Source organism: Lepus europaeus, chromosome 13, assembly GCF_033115175.1.
Source record: "Lepus europaeus isolate LE1 chromosome 13, mLepTim1.pri, whole genome shotgun sequence".
Lineage (NCBI taxonomy): Eukaryota > Metazoa > Chordata > Mammalia > Lagomorpha > Leporidae > Lepus > Lepus europaeus.
The window spans coordinates 13798137-13812718 of NC_084839.1; the positions used below are offsets into that span (position 1 = coordinate 13798137).

General features: G+C 52.7%; 1 protein-coding gene across 3 annotated transcripts in view; it reads right to left on the minus strand.

Moving 5' to 3' along the window:
- CYRIA (CYFIP related Rac1 interactor A) overlaps positions 1-14582 on the minus strand; it is a 113612-nt gene that overhangs the window by 65711 nt on the left and 33319 nt on the right. The window contains exons 2-3 of one of the 3 annotated variants that reach the window (XM_062208977.1): positions 14093-14215; positions 4911-5069 (exon numbers count right to left, since the gene is read on the minus strand). The exons of 1 other annotated variant lie outside the window; for it this stretch is intronic. The gene's annotated coding sequence lies outside the window, so the exon portion shown is untranslated. Of the gene's footprint in view, positions 1-4910; positions 5073-14092; positions 14216-14582 lie in introns of all 3 variants that reach the window. One more of the 3 variants, XM_062208976.1, reaches the window with a different exon arrangement.

Sequence of the window (14582 nt, forward strand, 5' to 3'; positions counted from 1 at the left end):
CCCGAAGCAAGTGAGCAGACCCCTGCAGGGCAAGTCCCAGCTTCCGGTCAGGAGCCACCCTGCCCACTTCTGCATTTCCAAGCTCCAGGGGAAAACCAGGCTAAGGACATCGCTTCCCTTCAGGATCTCCTGGTCCTGCTGGAAGTGCCACCGATTCACAGACAGGGTGATCCACAGCGTGCACAGCGGCAGAGGGGACAACTGCGAAGAGTCTGAATCCTGACCTCCTACAGTGCTGGGCCTCGGGAAGCCACGTCATCTCTCTGAGCATCAGCTCTGTCTTCATGACCCTGATGTGCCTGCCTGCTTTGCTCCTGGGCCTGGCCCTCCATGAAGGGCATGGGCCTTGGCACATGCAAGGAAGTGTGCAGGTGGCAAGGTCAGGCCTAATCCCTCCATTCATCTCCCAGCCAGCAAGAGTGACGGGAGAATCAGCTGCACATTGTGTGCTTAATTCTAGAACAAACTATATGTAATGTACACACACACACATACACATTTATGCATGTGTGGGCATGTGCATCTAACAATGGATATAGTAGCTCTCTCTTTGTGTGCGTGTGTCTATACCTGCATCCAGCTCGCTCCTAATAACGTTTTGTTCTGAGAGAAAGGTAGAAGGACAGGTTTAGAGTTGTCAGTGGAAAGAGCAGACACAGCTCTCCACAAAGCTGCATTTTGCCCAGGAAGCCACAGCACAGTCCAAGCAGCTAAATCCGTATTTCTGGACGATGGAAACGGATTCCTCTTGATCTTTGTTCTGCTTCGTTTCTTGGTCCCTCCCCCCACCCTACTCTCACCAACACCTCCACGGGGTCAGAGAAGAGATTAACTCAAATTAGTCAATTTGACTCTTTTTAGTCACTGTAGGGAGAAAGGTGGGAGGGTGAGGAGGTGGCGACTAATACATTTTAAGAAGCAGAGTTGGGGCATTATCTGTGCGTGATGAACACTCTGCCTACTTCCTTCCCCCCTTTCACAGAAAACTGAGTGCTGGCCCCTATTGATGGAGTGTGGCTCTGTACCGGGAGTATCTGTCATCCAGTCCCCAACTCCTACTCACCCTTCAGTGCCCAGCTCTCACATGGCCCCTCTTAGAGTCCTCCCTGACCGTCCTGGCAGGGAGTGTGCCCACATCACTCTGTTCACGCTGGGGTTCTTACACACCATCTGCTCCTCTGCCTTTGTCTCCGGGACTGTGTTGGATGTTTCTTGATGTTCAGAGGCCCGGCACACTGCCTGGCACAAGGCAGGTACCCAGACATCATCTATTAAATGAATGTGTACTTTCCAAAGGGAACACTCGTATTCTAGCATTCAGAGGGGAGAGGATTAAGAGGTGCACAGGAACTTCATTTCTGGTCAGAAGGAAACATAACGAGATCAAAACCCCACCATTTCTACTAGATTAGGACAGCTCTGGCCAGCCACACCCTCCTATCAGGCACAAGCTCAGTTCTAGCCGTTTCTCAGCCCCCGGGGCCCCAAGTCTGCCTGTGAGTCCTTGTCAGCGTGGCACGTTCATGTGGGCACTGGATGGTGGAAGGGACGTTGTACTCACCCACCCACTGTCCACAACCATCTTGTCCAGCTGACCCGTGTGCTACTAATACAGGCAGGAGATGGAGCATAAGCATTTTAGGGAGCTAGGGGATCAAATGAAACCAGGTTCCTGGTTTTCTAAAACTCCAATCTTATTGGGCCATCCTTTATTTATCTATTTATTTTTTGCTTAAAAACTATTAACAGTGGGTGCACTAGGCTGTCCTCCATCCACACGGCCTGGTCTGCAAGGTCCCTCTCTGTCCCCTCCTCTGCCTTCTCTGCAGGAGTCTTGCCTTTCTCTATGCACACACTCCCCCAGGGCAGCCCTTCCAGGATCCCTGCCGCCCTGCCCTTACCTGCCTGACCTGCCTCATCTCCAGGACTCAATGCAGGCAACATGTCCCCAGGGAGCTTCCTAGTCTGGGTCACAGGCCCTTCCTCTGGCAATTCTGATAAGGGTACCTGTAGTACCTACCTCTGCCAGAAGCCATGAACAAGGGCAGGGGCTGAATCCAGCCATCCTGCATCCCCAGTGCCCAGAGCAGCTAAGGATGGTAATGAAGAATCAGAGGCACTCATAGGTTTGCTGAATGGATGGGGCCTCCCTTTACCCTGAAGGCAAGTACTTGGCAGTCATCCACCATGGAAATGAATTCCAAGACAAGTAGTAGGAATGACCTGTGGTAAGTTCCCGTGGAAAATTCCTACTCGAGCAAATTGCTTCTGCCACGATCAGCTTAGGACAGCTGTTGATGTCAACCTAATTTATTGATGCAACTTCCTCCCCACAAAGCCTTGAACAAGCTACCAGGCCCTGAGCTTCTAAGGACAGGGTCAAGACTCATGCATGTCCAAGGCCTCAACAGCCAGGCACACCAAAGGATTCAGAAGAAATGCTGGACATGCTATTGGGTAACAGCACCTAGTGGTGCTTTAGGGATTAGAACTTCGAGATGCTCTGGGGAGGGGACAGGAAAGGGAGAAGCAATGACCAGAAATACCTAAGTCCTTACAGTGGGCTCTGACGTCCTGCCCCACCTGCCTGCTCCTCTCTGTCCCCTTCTCCATCCCTGGCCCCTCATTCTTGCTGCTCCAGGCACATTCCCCATGCAGGTTCCTTTGTTCCAGTGGTTCCTTGTAGCCTGGCTCCCTCCCTTGCTCAGATCCTGCCTAGATAATGCCTCATCCAGGAGGCCTTCCTGGGTACCCCGCTGACAAAGCAATGCCCATTTCCCCCAACTCCCTACTCTGGCTTGACTTCAATATTTATTTTCTGTGCTTTACATTTTCCCATATCCTCATTAGTGCCTTTGAAGTGGAGGTGGGTTTGTAGCTGAGAACAGGGACTTTGTTTTCTGTGCTGCATCCCTGGCATCATGACCACCACCTGTTGGACGCCACACAGCACACACTCCACATGCTTCTGCTGAATGAAGGAGAGACTGCAAGAATGAATGTCCCATAAAGAGAAGGCAGACGAGGAAGAAAGTCCCAGAGGAGCTGAGCCTGCCCCAAATCCACAGGCTTGTTCCACTGGGCCTTGGAAGTCCACTGGTTGGAGGGGAAGACGGGCCTGGGAAGCAGTCAGTTTTCAGGCAATGCCTCATGGGACCAACGATGGAACCAAGGGGCTAGGGGAGCGGTAGGTGGATATGACGGAGCAAACCTCCCAAACGGCCTGCTGGAGAGAGCAACGAGGCCAAAGCCCAGGCTGCAAGGGAAGAGAAGCTGTGAAGCCAGCAGCCTCTCAACAGCTTCTGTAACAGAGGGGACTTCACTGCATTTGTGGATAAACCTTGCTCTTGGATTTTCAGCATGAGATTCAAATGGAATCTAGATATGGGATCGAGGCTACACTTAAGTAGCTCAACAAAAGGTTGGGTACAGAAAGGAGCTAACATTTGCCTGGACCTACTGTAGGCAAGGAACCGCTAAAGTATTAGGTCCTTTTAGCCTTACCACTGCCTGTAAATTAGAATGTCCTGTCCCACATTATAGATGGGAAACTTAAAGTGATCTGAGCAAAACCACTGCACCAGTGCTCAGCAGAGCTGAGCCGTAGTCAGGTCTGTTGGATTCCCAAAGCTCTCCTGTTTCCTTAGGGACCGCACTAGATAAAGGAAGCATAAGAAACCTCTTCTCCCCCAGGTGGGAAACTGCTATAACGATCACATCTCCATAAAAGGATGCTGGGCACCCAGAAACAGAAAATGCACTCCAAGTCAAGGGTCTAACCCACTCTCCTAGAACTGGCTATGTGAAATGCTTCTGGCTTTAGTTTTCAAGGAAACTCACGATGCATAGCTGGAAGAGCAGAGATACAGGACAGAGGCCAGCAGGAGGCAGGACTGGAGACCAGGGAAAGAGTGAGGTGGGCCCACCTCAGGGAGTCAGTATTTCTACATGATCTCTGGTCCCCTAACTGTCAGTACCCGAGGCCTGCTGAAAGAACACACATCTCTGTATCAGAGTGAGGGAGCCGAGCCCGGCACACACTGTGGTGTCAGCCCACGTTAGGTATAAGCACAAAGGAGAAGTTCCAGTATGTGTGGCCATGTTCTTCCACACAGGAAGAGTCCACACTGGGGGCCAGCACTGTGGTGCCACAGGTTAAGGTATCACTTGTGACGCTGGCATTCCACATCAGAGTGCTAGTCGGAGTTCCAGCTGATCTGCTTCTGGTTCAGCTCCCTAGAAATATACCTGGGAAGGAGGCAAAAAATGGCCCAAGTATTTGGGCTGCTGTCACCCACGTGGGAGACCGGGATGGCGTTCCTGGCTCTTGGCTTTGACCTGGCCCAGCCCCAGCTGTTACAGGGCTTTTTAGGAGTCAACCAGAAGATCAAAGATCTCTCTGACTCTCCCTCTCTTTCTCTTACTTTGCCTTTCAAATAAATGAATAAATAAATAGATAAGAAGCAAATGTCCACAGCTAGTGGTAGGAGGGAGAGAGGAAGCAGTCCCAGAGAGAACTGACCAGGTCACTGACGGGAGAGACAGGAACGGTTATCGGCAACTGGTCTACCTCAAGTGCCCAGGCTAACTGCACAGAAAGCATTTGTCTCTAGCAATGTTACAGCCAGGTCTCCAACAGGAGATACCAGGACATCTAAATTCCATCTGAGGCCGACCACCAGAGGACTGGATCCGTGCTTGTGCAGATCTGACCGGCAGAGGAATGGGAGGACCCTCTGCGTGGGGTGCTTCTTCACAGATTCTGCAGGCAGAAGGAACCCACAGCCGCAGCTCCAATCTGCTTCCTGACACTTCCAAGTATTCTGTAAGCATGCACGTGACACACACTCTGCACTGCAATGCTGGCTGTTGCTGTCTATCTGCCGTGGCCACAGCCAGCAGTTTCTTACCTGGAAATAGCTCTTGTGACTCAGTTTCACCAATCCAGGCTGATGGGATGAAGCAGATGAGCAGCTGTCAGGCCAAGGCCAAGTGGGCTCCCCAAGCAGGACTGTGGCCCCTCGAGAGCTGCAGCTTCCCTGTCCCGCCGTGCCCCTGCCAGGGACTGCCTGCTAAAAGGGAAAGCGAGTCTCGTCACTCGGAGGGGCGACCTCCTTCGCACACATTTTTTCTAGGGAGAGCAGAAAGCCACAGGGTTGCAGATGACGAAGGCTGGAAGATCCCTAGGAGAAAATCTTGCTGAACTCTTTCATTTTACAGTTGGAGAAACTGAGGCTCACAGAAGGAAAGAGCTTCATTCAAGGATTTGACAGTTGGATTGTGGAATCCAGACTGGCACAGGTCCCTGACTCCCGGGTCTTTGGAACTTTTCAAAAGGCTTCTCAGGATGAGTTCTTGAACAACAGACCATTGACCCTGAATGGGAAGCCTTTAAAAAAATTATTTTTTTTTTTTTACCAGATTTTCAAAAAGGGAGGTGGCACTTTTTCCAGACTGCTGTTTTTGTACTTTTTTGTAGTTTTACCCCTGGGAGCTAAATGAGTAAAACAGTCCACCTCAGGCATGTGGTTGGGAAGCTTCTTCTGTTTCCCATCGGAGAAATATTGCTATGGATATGCTGACCCGTGACCACGGCGCTGGGCCTCCGTCTCGTAGTGACAGGCATGTGTGGGCCCAGAGGGTTCTCTGTCTCTCTGCCCATGTTTCAGGAAAACAGTAACAGACATGCGCTCCCTTCCCATTTCCCAGGAGTAGCATTTATGACGGGACTGTGTGTTTTTGTTTTTGTTTTTGTTGGCTACTGTACATTTGCATGGCTACTCCTCTGAGCAGAAAAATCAAATCATAGAAAAACAGACGGGAGCTCACACTTATTAAGCCAGTAATATCCGTGAAGGCGTGCCTTGTGAATTTTATAAAATATTTCCCTCATTTGTCTGTGAAAAATCCCTGTGAGGTACCATTTAGTCTGTTTCTCCCCAGAGCAGGACACGAAGCTTTGCTGAGCCAGGCTGCTCTGCAAAATCGCACACAGAATATGATGCAGAACCAGAGGGCGTCCACATCCAACCCTAAGTCTGCTCTGGGCCCACCTGAACGGGGCTACAGTCATTAGGCCCAGGCACTAGGAGCTGTCCAGAGCTCCCAATGTTCGGATGCACCAGAAAGGTCTTCGGAAAGCCCTCAAGGACTGTCTCTATCGGGTTCTCTCTCAGACGGGGCTCTGGAGGTCAGGCTTCCTGGCAGGCTCCCCTGCTGGGGCTCACGTGGCCCCTGGCAGGCAGCAGGGCTGGTCCCGGTTCTGAGCAGCCACAGGGAGAGGGCACGCCAGGAAGTCGTATCATCAACAACTGCTCGCTCTCGCTTGGGTTTGTTCCTGTTCTCAGACGGCAAGGGGCATGCCAGGAGGGATGGGGTGGGGGTGGAGAAAGAGGAAGAAAAGCAAACAGGAAGTGAAGGGGGGAGGAGGGAAGGAAATGATCGAGAAAACACAGCAACTCTGAACCGGCCTGGCCCGATGCAAACGTGGTCTCTGAGCCAACATGCACAGCGGCGAGCAACCGGGTCACGATGGCACCGGGGCAGAGAATCTGATCTTCTCCAAACTCAGCATTGGTGCCCAGAGTCCGTCTCCCCCTCCCCATCCACAGAGCACAGCCACGCGTGGGGCTGTTGCCCTGCCCCGGGGTGTGGACATCGACAGCAGTGGATTCCCAAAGAGGGACTGTGGGGTGAGAGCAGCTGCTCCCCTCCTGGCCGAGGCTGAGGCCAAGGCCAAGTGTATCACAAGGCATCTGGACACTAGAAGCTGCTGACGTGGTCAGGGGTCAGGGAGAGCAAGCTCAGCCTGCTTTACTCTCAAGTGCTCTCAAAGCTACAACATGCTTTTCGTGTGTGTGTGTGTGTGTGTGTGTGACCGATTCCTCCGACAGGGCCCAGCCAGAATCCCACTGCCTCCTACCGCAAAACCAGTGCAAGAGAACGCTCGGTCTCCCCCAACCACGAATCTAGGGCACTTCTACCACGGCTTCCTGTCCGTGGGTCCACTCTACTTCCTAACAGAGACTTACAGAATCTCCCCAAGTCCACATGCACATCTTTTAGGGTGGCAGTCACAGTGTTAACTGAAACACCACTCCAAGGCATAGCTCCAGTAGCTACAGCCTAAGAATACTCTAACACTGCTAAAGATATACTTTCCAGCTCCTTGACGGGCAGCGGGAGTGGGCAGGGCATGCAGAGCGGAGAGTCCCCTAACAGGCAAGTCCCCAGATACCAGTCCCATTCCAGTGGTTTCCCCAGATCGGCTGTGCCTCTGGGAAGCTAATGAGAAGCCCCGGCTCAGGCAAGATGCCCAGAAACTTGTATCACTGAAGACTTTCTGGGAGAATTCCGGTGTCACCCACCAGGACCTTGGAGGACCATTTGAACACATGGACCCTAACTGAACTCTCACCATCACCCGACTTCCTCCCACCTTATAGACATGATCGCAAACAGTGCTCCATCAAGGACTACAGCTAATGACCTTCCGGGGTTCTGACCAGGATTCTATAAATTACATCCCTATCACTCAAAGAAACACAGAGCAGCAAAAGTAAGCAGAAGTCTGGGAGGAGTCCAAGCTTTTGAAGCGGTTGCTGGTCGTTTGCTGTGTTGCTGCGTGAGTGACCCATGGGCCAGATGTCTGTTAGAGGGACAAGAGATCAAGTAGGGGAAGGAACATAGAACTCCCATCTCTGTCTCCACAAGCCGCTGAACCTCACTTCACACCAACACTCATTTCCTCCTGTCACCAGCAGCTCCAGATGGCCGGGGCAGTCTCCCTTCCCTGTAGCCCATGGCGAGAGAAGATTAACACCACTGGCCACACTCTAAGACTGAACCTCTGCAGCACCTGACAACCCCCAAAGAGCGCTGTAATCTCTCGCCTTCTTTGGTCATTTTGAGTTACAAAGTGCAGGGGTAATTATCCAGTTTTAAAAATAGTTATTAAGCTGCTGGTAGGGATGGTCCCACCCCTTACTGGAGTGCCTGGTTCCAGTCCTGACTACTATGCTTCCAATCCAGCTTCCAGCTGAAGAACATCCTAGGAGGCAGAAGGTAATGGCTCAGGTACCTGCAATTCTATCGCCCAGCCTGAGTTACCAGCTCCTGGCTCTGGCCTGGCCTAGCCCCACCTGTAGTTGCTGCAGGCATTCAGTCATTTGGGAATTGAGCCAGCAGAAGGGAGCTCTGTCTGTCTCTCAAATACATGACTATTTCTTTAAACGGGGAAGCTGAGCGCCAGAGACATGAAATGACTTATCCAGGGTAACAGAGCAGAACCAGGTCTAGACAGGCGTCTCCTGACTTGTGGCCCAGAGCCCTGGGCCAAAGGACAGATTCAACAGCTGTGTGTCTGCTCCCCTTGAAAGGTTCTGGAAGTGGGAAGCAGGGCAGAGGCCAAGGGAAGAGAAGGCAGTAGACATGAAAGGATGAAAGGGCCTGAAGGGCCGCATTCCTGCCTCCGGGCTGTGCACATAAGGGCTGAATCCCAGTGTGACCGTGCTCTTGCTCAGGGTCCTCCAGTTCCTCACCAGCACAGCTCAGACTACGAATTGGCAACACCTCGTGACCCCTGTCCCACAACACCAAGAGCACCGACCAACACTAAGACACAAGAAGAGAGGTGTTCAGGTGATGGAAATAGCTCACATTGATTAAGCACCTACTGTGTGCCCAGCTTCCTTTTGCATGTTCCTCTAGTAACTCCCTAAAACCCCACAGCAATCGCACTGGATGGGCGTTATTATTGCCCCCTTTCACAGACGAGGGAACTGAGGCACAGAACGGCTTCACTCCCTGCTCCTCGCCACAAACAATGCTCCTCCCAAAGCAACAGGGAGGCAGAGAGAGAGGGGTGACAGAGTGGGAAGAAAAAGACTAATGCGAATGCACTGGGCATGGATGACAGCTTCCTCCAGGGGAGCGGGAAGCCCCTCCCCAGCCGGCAGGGCAGGCATTCGGGCCCTGGTGGCCCTGGGATGGCACCAGCATCAGCCAACACCAGGGAATGACACCATAGCCTTGCTGTTCACACAGCACCGCTTACGGGAGGAGGGAGTGGTTGGGCCGGGGAGGGGGAGGGGACGCAGGGAGGGCCAGAGACGGAGGTCATCACATGAGTAGAAGGGATGACGCTCTGGGAACCCAGACCGCATGTCCCAGAGGGACAGAGCAGCTGGCCAAGCGATTCTCTGCCTGCAGGGATGAGCAGTGCTCACACTCCCAGGGACACCAGGCTTCAGGCAAGGCCACCCAGTTAGCTTCAGAAAGGCTGGGTGACAGGGCTGGAGAGGGGATGTCCCTCTCATGGACAGAGGGAGAGACAGAAGCCAGAAGAGTGACAGTTCTGCGGTAATGATGGCAGTGGGTGCTAGGCAATGAAATAGACGCTTTACCTGGATTATCTAATGACTATACGAACTCCGTGCAATTCATTTGATTATTCCTAACTTACAGTTGACATAAACTAAGAAGTGCGAGCAAGGTCAAAGCTAGCAGGCTGAGAGCGGATCTGAACCACTGCTGCTGTAACATTTTGGCCCACCATCTCACCTCTAAGCCGCATGTGCTGTGAAAGCGTGCAGGGACGTGCCCACGTCTGTGCGGTGGTGCTAACCCACAGCTAACCTTTCAGCTGTCAAAGCACATTGGTACTTCTTGTGACTGGACATATTCTCCACACTGCACTATACTTGGTGCTGCTAACCACTTCCATGTACAGGCTCACAGATAGCAAGGGTGACCTTAGAACTGTTTTATCCAAACCTAGATCCCTCTACCATGAAGGGGTACCCTCTGGCTGCAATGACAGGCACAAACTGGCACAGTCTCAGGCACATGGGGACATAAGGTCACTCAAGAATCACCCACAGGCCGGCGCCACGGCTCACTTGGCTAATCTTCTGCCTGCGGCGCCAGCACCCCAGGTTCTAGTCCCGGTTGGGGCACCAGTTCTGTCCCGGTTGCTCCTCTTCCAGTCCAGCTCTCTGCTGTGGCCCGGGAAGGCAGTGGAGTATGGCCCAAGTGCTTGGGCCCTGCACTTGTGTGGGAGACCAAGAGGAAGCACCTGGCTCCTGGCTTCGGATTGGCGCAGCATGCCGGCCATGGCGGCCATTTGGGGTTGAACCAATGGAAAAAAGGAAGACCTTTCTCTCTGTCTCTTTCTCACTGTCTAACTCTGCCTGTCAAAAAAAAAAAAAAAAAAAAAAAAAAAAAGGATCACCCATAGTCCCATGGGGCTTTTTTTTTTTTTTTTTTGTTATTGTTTGTGTGCATTAGAAATCTCCTGGACAATCTTCTGTTTCCCCATCCAAGCAGATACTTCTTTACAGCACTCATTCTCCCACTGCTCCCCAGACTTGAATTTGTTCGCTTCTTTACATAGGAAATGGGCTGATGTAATCTGATGACATAGCAGTCAGCCCACGATTGCAGAAGTGAGGGGATGACAGGTTTTAGAAATGTTTTTAAAAAGACTGGTAGGTTCCTGGTGCCTTAGCAGCCCAGGACCCAAGTGCTAATTTGGTTCCCCAAAAGGAAGAGCTCTGTGGATGTGCTGTGTAGGTTAGCCTAAGGCAACTGACCATCCCACCTGCATGGGGAGCAGCAGGTGCCACGGCAGCCTGGCCCACTGGAGGAAGCACGGTCACTGATGGCACTCATTTTCTTCAAGGGTCCATGCACGGCTAGGATAAGGCCTGGCCCTTCCTGGCTGCAAGTGGGCTCCCACTATGCTTGAAGGTTGAGGAGCTACAGCCCCTTTGCCCCCAATGGGTTTGGGGAGGAAGGAGGCAGCATGGAAATCCAGTGTTTGCTTTGCTCTTTCCATGGGAATCTGCCTTTTTAAGATGCTGGCCAAGAAGAAGAAAGACTGCCATTCTTCTGAAGCCAGGAAACCAGTCTGAGGTCGAACCCAACCCATCAACAAGGTGAAGTACAAGGCTAGCCAGACAGCAGTGGGCATCGCTGTTCTCTGAGGGGAACATTCTGGCACTTTCTCAATCATGAGCACCACAGGACTGGGGTACTAGAGGAGCCCCCCAATGCTAAGCATGCCAGGGGCCCCTGACGTCAGGCAGGGCCTTGGACCCTCATTCTATGGTAACACGGGTGGCAAGGCTTTTTATCTGTTTTGCATGAGGGCTTCTGCCAGAGGTAGCTAAGACCCTTTCTCCAGATGAGGTGACACACACAGGTGCCAGGGTTAGAGATGAGCTTCTCTTCCCAAGAGCTACCATTCCACTCACTGCAGCCATCCCTGCTGTTTTTATTACCATTAAGACGACCACTGATGTTACTCAGGGAACACCCGATTCAGAGAAGGAAAAGACTTGTCCAGAGCCAACCAGCAAGTAGCTGGAAGAGCCAAGATGGAAAGAGCTCAGACTCATGGCCGAGACCCTCCGTCTTGCTCCTGTCTGTCATGCCCATGGCAGGAAGCCCAGCATCGGGGCAGCTAGTGAGCAGACAGTGGCTGACTGGGGGGGTGGCACTGGCTCAGGCAACCCCAGACGGTCAGAGGCCAGCGAGCCAGGCTGGTGGCGACAGGGAGAGGAACAGCAAGTGCTACTCGTGAGCACTGACTGTGCTGGGTGTGAGATGACCATCACAGGAAGGCTCAGCACAGCCCTCAGATCATTCCTACCGGAAGCCCTACTGTCCATCTCTTACAGATAAGGAACTGGTGACTCGGAGAGGTGACTAGTGATTTTGAGAGTCAGCAGCAAAGCACGTGGTTGGACCCATGTCTGATGGCCCTGCCCTGGCCTGGCCACGGTGCTCCACCACAAGCATGTCCGGGCCACCCTCATAGAGGGTGTCTCCATGCCATGTGTGGAGAAGCCATTTGCAAGTGGCCAGCATGGTAGGCCCATAACAAGAGCCAGGTCTCTAACCACAGGCTCCGCTGAGCACTGTTTCCCAAGTTTGGGGTTTACCCTCTACTTGTGATCTCTCTCATCCTGGGCAGTCTGGAGAGGTGCATGCCTAATGTGTGGGGCAGTGGGCAGCTATCTTCAGAGAGCCCCACCAAGCTTTCCAAGGCGTTCACGTCTCACTCCCTGAACAAAACCCAGGGATGGCTGCCCTCCCCAGAAGGCAGCACTCAGAGGACCAAGTACTCCAAGTTCTGCCCTGGTGGGCAGCAGGGGGCACACTGGCACCGTAAGGAGGTCAGCTTTCTCTACTGCCACCACCCCAGGCGGCAGCACCGTAAAATGCCAGACCTGGAGTATTTTCATCTTCCTTCCCCCACCACAGTTACATCCACAGAACTGGCACCTTTGGGGCAGGCTCGGAGTACAACTTCAGCAGGTTTGCAATGTCAGCAGCTGACACCTCACTTTGTCTCCATCAGGAACTCCAGAGTCAGAAAAAGAGCCCAGACTGTGGAGTCCGCACTTGACCATCCCCAGGTGATACAAGCTTGGAGGATACCCGGGTATAGCAGTAATAACCTACTGGAGGGCAAGGAATCCTGGGTCAACCTCGACCTTGGCTTAGGCTGGGGTTACTTCTCTGATCCTCAGCCGGGATAAATGTTAAATGCAGATCATATGGAGATACACACCGGCAAGCCCCTCTGGACCATCGTGAAGATCGAATGAGCTTTCAGTATCAGTATCCCTACCACTGGATGGGACATTCCTTAAGGGGACAGGCTGTATCTTGTTTGTCTTTACAGGCTACTGTGACCAGTCCAGAGGCCTGCAGCAACGAGAAGTGTTGATGGCTGCATTTGTAGAATTTGGCTTCTCTGGGGGAATAATGAACAGCTCAGTGTGGCTAGGGAGGGAGGAAAGAGGCAGCAGAGACACAGTGAGTGAAAAGAGGCCGCGAGGGATTTGACACAGGGATGCTTCTGAATGTGCTCTTCAGTGGAGTGGTAAGCTGGGACATCGGGCACTTTTCCTAAGTGTTAGTGGGAGGATGGGGCTGTGGAAAGAGCCTGGGGTCTTGAGCCCAACAGCCATGAACTTCAGGCCCAGCTTTGTGGTACTGTAAGTTCTTTGAGTTAGGGCTACCTTATGTGTACAATGTGAATAATAGCTTCATGTCAGGGTCATTAGGACTACCCAGCATTTACACTGACCAGTGCAGTGTCTGCAATCTGTTTGCACGTCAGTAAATACAACTCTCCTAGATGCTTAGGTAGGGTCAAGCTGACCTGGACTGTGAGATGCAGATGGATGTCAGGAGGCTCAAGGTCAGTGCCACCCCTGGATAAGTGCCAGGGTCATACTGGACAGAGCACATTCTGAGATCGAGTCTGTTGTCCGAGATTCCAGCAACCCCAGTGTGCTTCAGCTTATCCTGCAAACCCCTGTAGACTCATGCAGCCAAAGTCATGGGGGTCTCACATGGCAAACACTACCTGAGTCCCACAGAGCACCCAGGGACGCCCCAGTGGCCCTGAGCTACAACAGCATCTACAAGGAGCACAGCTGGGCGGCTCATGGCGGGTGTTGTACAGAGTGCCCACCGCCACCAGAAGACCAGGTGGGAGGCAAGGCACACGGTGGAGACGAGAAGATCTGGGCTCTGCTTTCTGCTTTGACTCTCAAGCTCAGAGTGGGTCACTCGTATATTGCCAAGCAGTCTTAGGAAGCTGGAAATCTCAGTTCAGAGTAGGGGTTTGGTGGATGCTAACCTCTGATACACACTGTCTCAGGTGAGAGTAACCTCCTCAAGATGCAGACCGTGAAAATGGAGCTCCACTTTCAGAACGCCCCAGCCTAAATCCACCAGAAATACACCGACGTCCAGGGAGACTGGCCTTGACCGACGTCTGTCCGAACGGTCTCAGGGAGTCATTTTACACTCTGAGCCTCAGTTTCCTTTTTTTGGAGGGGGGTCCCAGGAAACTTAGCTTACCCCATTTTCCAGAAAGCTTTGTTTTCTAGCACCTCACAGAAAGCCCAAATCTCATTTCATCAGGACACTTGGAGGTCGGTCATAATTCACGTTCACGGTCAGGGCCAGACATTTACACGAAGCAGGCGTGGAGGGAAACAGGAGCCCGCCGCGTTCTGAGCAGGGGGGACAGAGTCCGAGGCAACAGGACAAGGAATGACTGTGAACATACCTGTGACAGCTGGGAGCCGGCTCAGCAAGGCTGCTGACAGCAGTCACCCCTGGCCTGTGCAGACAAACCCAGCGATCTCTGCAGACAACAATAGCACAGCTGCTCCGGTTCCTGGGCTCCCTGCTGCGAGGCAAATCAGGAGTCATCTGATCAGCATTCAGCTTTCCTGCTCAAGATGCAAAGGGACTCTGCCTTCCCACAGCACAGGGCACACCCCCTCCAGGGCCCCAGGCACCCCACGCCTTGCCACAGGAAAAGGGGAAGTGGCAGCACCGGACAGGAGGCTGGAAGAAAGCAAGATTCTCGGAGAAACTGACGACAGGAAAATGCTCTTTGCCTGTGAGATCCACCACCTTCCAACAAAATCCGTGCTCCTAAGCCAAGCGCTCAAGTCCCTCCATAGATGAGCCCAAAGTTATCAAGACTCAACCTTCACACAATCTTCCCGCCTAAGCCCAAATGTGTCTGCCTGAAGCTTCCTGTCGGTTGG